The sequence below is a fragment of the Macrobrachium nipponense genome, chromosome 5, assembly GCF_015104395.2.
Source record: "Macrobrachium nipponense isolate FS-2020 chromosome 5, ASM1510439v2, whole genome shotgun sequence".
NCBI lineage: Eukaryota > Metazoa > Arthropoda > Malacostraca > Decapoda > Palaemonidae > Macrobrachium > Macrobrachium nipponense.
Genome location: NC_061107.1, coordinates 118,270,380 through 118,275,379, shown reverse-complemented (window position 1 = coordinate 118,275,379; position 5,000 = coordinate 118,270,380).

The following is a 5,000-nucleotide window of genomic DNA, read 5'->3' as shown; positions in this document are numbered from 1 at the left end:
GAGCTATTGAAGGGCATTATTGTAACTTATATGCGTTATCAATAGTAATTCTGATAGTGATATTATTTGTTAGCTTTTATGTAAACTTATGCCTGGTTGGGTGATCATTCCAGTGAAGTGGTATTTTAACAAAATTCATAATGAGTTTATTTGGCATATGGATGCCCTCTAACTGACCACCGCCCCAGCACTTTTCATTTTCTTCTTCTTTTACGATCCCTCTGCTATCTTCTTAAATACTGAAATATGACGAATTGTACTGCTTAGGCAACGTAGACCATTTAGCCTTTCTTTCTTAACTACATTATACCAAGAAGCAGAATTTTTTTACCAGACCATACTCTTGTAAATGGGCTAGTTTTGAAGCAACAACACCTCACTGTCGTCTATGTTTATAATGTATAATCTGCAATCTATGAACATTTGCGTTAGCAGTGCTGTATATATTTTTCTGCTACCATAAATCCGATGTATAATGCGATCTTGGAATTTCAGAGGCATTTCAATATAATCAGGTTTTGAAGGAGTAACGTTTTTCAACGTCTTACTATAAACTATTATTCAAAGTCTTTACGTGCACCCGTCTACATTGATCCCTACATTGTTTCAGTCGTAATGTACATGGAAAGATAAAACTGAATACCCTACTGATAAAGTATCGGAATTAATTGATTCCTGAAATCCCCCTTTTACATTTACATTAGTTTGCCCCAACCTTTGTTGATTCGTAGGTGATAAAATGGCATATCCCTTATTTATTTAAAGGCACTCACTTTTCTAAAGAGAATAAGACAGAGAAGTACATAAATAAACGTAAATATTTTCCTTATTCCCACCTAACTCTGTTTGAAATAAAAACAAGACACTGGTGTCCAATGATTTAAAGCAACCTTTTGCATTAGTTTTTCCTCCCCAAGCAAGAGAATTACTTTGCTTCTTTATATGCTTGAGGCTTCGCTCCTTGATGGCTCGTATACAATCTGCACAGCACAAGAGAGACCAAAGGCATAAGCAATTGAACTATAATTTTGCCGCTTTACAACGTGTCAGCGCTCTCGCTGAGAAGTGGGAAGCTAGGGGTGTATGTATGAGCTCGTATAAAAAGACTAAAAGTGCCAATACGATAAACAGAGAGCAAGCGCCTTCGAGCCTACTAAGGTACCTGCAGCAATAAAAAAAAAAGTGGATTATCGATTTGAATCAGACCGAAAAAAATATATATATTTCAAAAGCTTATAGAGTTAATTTTCATAACTTTACTGGACAAAGTATTTAGTCTGCATAGCCGCTTCAGGATATCATTTTATTTTCAGTTCCCTCATTAAACAGTAATATTTCATAGTAAACATAGGCATGGTTTCTACATCTATAATAGTAGGAAAGAAAAGTGCAGCAGATGAGCAAAATAGGAAGCTCGGCAGTACACAATTCTTCAACAGATTCATGGGTCAAAAAATCATTTCATAACCCACCTTTAATCGTTCAGTCATCCTCGTCTTTACCGCCAACATAACTACGATTTTACGATGTCATCAATCATTCTCCGGCTCTTTCATTATCGTGATACTTAGCAATCCTTTGTTTGACCACTACGCTGCCAAAGTGTAATATATCAAGGACTGGGGCATAGATAAAGTGTGAATGATTGATCTTTAATAGAAATTCATTGCTCATGCTGTGCTATTCAAATAGATTCGATAGCATCCTTTGAAATGCTCAGTTCGAGAGCATTACCTATTGATTTTGTAAGGATCTGAATATCGTTCCCATATAGCTGTTGTTATTGAATTAATAACGTAATTAATATGTGGCTTCTTCTATCGTAGATATTGACTTTAAGAGAATTTGAAAATCTCAAGTATATAATGTTAGGATCTCAATGTTCTATGTATGCTCTTCACTTATTCCATTCTCAATTCTGTTGTCGAAAAGATGATAAAAGTTGATAGTAGTGACATTGAAGCTAATACGGTTTTAGAGGAATAGAAAGCAAAATGTTTAGTAATTTTGAGTGGATGAATTATACTTCTTTCAAAATATGAAAATTCTGAAGACCAAAAACTTTGCATCATAATCTCTGATATTAAGACGAATAATTAAAATTTGTCTACCTTAAATTGACTGGTACTCTGAATAATAGATAGAAGCAAAACCCATTTAGGCAAGATACTTAACATCCAAAAAGTTACTCGCTTTACAACTTCATTTATAATTAAAAAAATACGGAAGAACTGGAGTAAAAAGAATAAAATAAACTATCATACTGATATTTAACATATTAGCATCGAGACATCAGGTCGTAAGATGCAAAGGAAGAATAAGAAAAAGTCATCATTATTTTCCGTAACTTCTTCCTTCTATATAAAGACATATACAATGGGAACGCCACCCCCGTACCCCATGAGTAATTTGACAGTTACAATAAAAAGTTAAAGTTGAGTCAGAGAATTTTTTACGACCTTTGTCATTGGGCGAAATAAAAGCAGAAACTTCCGTAAGTTGCCTATAAAGAGACATATGGATCGTAGGAGGCATTTACCCTGTTGATATCAATTAAGTTAAGAAGGAAGACGATATTTATTATGAAAGATAAGCTTTATACACACACATATATATTATATATATAATATATATATATATATATATAGATATATATATATATATAATATATATATATATATATGAGGTTTTAGTTTTCCTTTTTCACGAAGATAGATATATGAGGTTGTAGTCGACAGGGGGAAGAAAAGCTGAAATTCCTTTTAGCTCAACAGTTTCGGCTTCCACTGGCTCTTACCGAGAGCTGTTTATTAACTAGCGCACAAGGTTTACAGTACATTCAAAGTAAAATATAAAAAACAGAGAAATAAAAATAAGAAGTTAGATAAACATTGATCACTGAAATACAGGAAAGTCAGTTCCTGTAACAACATATCTAAAATGATTTACAACCAGTTCAAAGGTTTCAAAACAAAAATATCTGTTAAAACAAATCATCTAACAATTAAAATATGATCTTAGCGAAAAAACAACATTGCTTAGTTTGCAACCCCATGGCAAAAGGAGCCGCTCGACAAAGGCGCCTTATACCACAGCAATGAAACCTAACAAATATAAATTGAAACAATTCTCTTCTTAAAATGATTTATAACCATTGAATGGTTTTATAACATAGAGCACCGCTTCAAACACCTTTAGAGTTTTTGTTCAGCTTAACTATATTTAAGAAAAAGGATCTGTTTTAAATACCCTTGAATTATCATTAAAATTGCTGCAATCACTTATGTCAATGCATGCACTTTCAATTAGACATCTCTACATAATTATTCCGTTTGAGCAGCACTTGGGAACAATTCCACAAAATGGCGTCATTACGTGATTGATTATGGACATTAATGGCATTGTTACTAACATTTCTCCTGATACTATATTTGTCCTGACTTTTTCGCACCTCAAGTTCTTTTTTCGACTGTACTATATTAGTACTTCTTACATGAACATGGGATCTGATAAATAATATCTTCATCATATTTAAGACTATTTCTTAAACCAAGAAGATAGACGTGGGGAACGTTAAAAACTATTCTCTTTTATTATTGCACATTAAAGTTCTCACACAGGGACACAGAATGCATTGGAGCTTATACAGAAAGATATACTGCATTGTTTAATTAACTAGGGTATGCATAGCATGAAACAACAAAGTTACTTTCCAATGTAGCAGATGCTAGTCTAGGTGGGAATATCACAATTAGATTTAATATCACTACTAGCATCACAAGGGGAATTATTTACTGCATCGATGGTACCCATGGGGAACTGTGTTACAGTAACCAAAAATAGGGACTGAGATGCTGAGCCAAAGGGGGGCCGGGTTGCACTGGAAAGGATGAAGCAGAAGTACAGACAAGAGGTAAAAACGGTAACTGACTGAACTCGAAATTACTCCATTACAATACCTGGGCATCCATGGTCTTGTTTATTCTGAATTGCTGATCAAGGGCAAGAACTATGGGCAGTCAATGAACATGTGGGGGTCCCAAGAGGTAGCATGAGGGGGAGAGAGGAGTGAATAGCTTGGTGCCTGGGGAGCTTCTAAGATCAATCGTCGGTTGTCTCCTGGTTTTATAACCTCGCTTATGCTCTCTCTTCCCAAGGTTATCCACTTTCTCATTTTCTCTATAAGCTCCCCACAAAGTCTGAATTACAAGGCCCTTCTGCATTCCTGTGGGGATTAATTTCAAAGGCAGACAATTGGAAAGGTCAAGAGATATTCAAAGAGAATGGAAGTTGATGAAGAGGGTCAATTGAAAAAGTATAAATTTCCTTCTAAAAATAGTTATTTTGCTTTGGTTGTGACTTAAATCCTGGAAGTATATATATATATATATATATATATATATATATATATATATATATATATATATATATATATATATATATATATATCTATATATTTTATATATAATCATATATATATATATATATATAAATATATATATATATATATATATACTATATAAATATATATATCTATATATATATATATATATATATATATATGTATATATTTTTATATGTGTGTGTGTGCGTGTATTCTTTTTTAATACCACTCACAGCCCTTTCCTTCTATCTTTACAAGCCTTTCAGCCATTTTCTAATACTTCCCATTATTATTTCTGATTTTACCATTAAAAACGTTGACTTTTTCCCACAAAACTCTAAACGAACTAAACAATATTGAATGGTCTTAGCAGTTGAAAGCTATGTCATTTATATCTTAAAACTCTGTAAGACAAGCTCTATTTTTGAATAGTAATAAAACAGAAAACCTATTACTAAATTCTGCATTTTTAATCTTATGTTTGTCATTGGCTCTTGGCTTTGTTAATTCTCTGACCACTGTTTTTTTTACAAAGCTTCATTACAAGGATGACAAATTCCGATTATATTCGGACTGCGATTGATGTGAACTCTTGCTTCCATGCTATCTAGAAGTG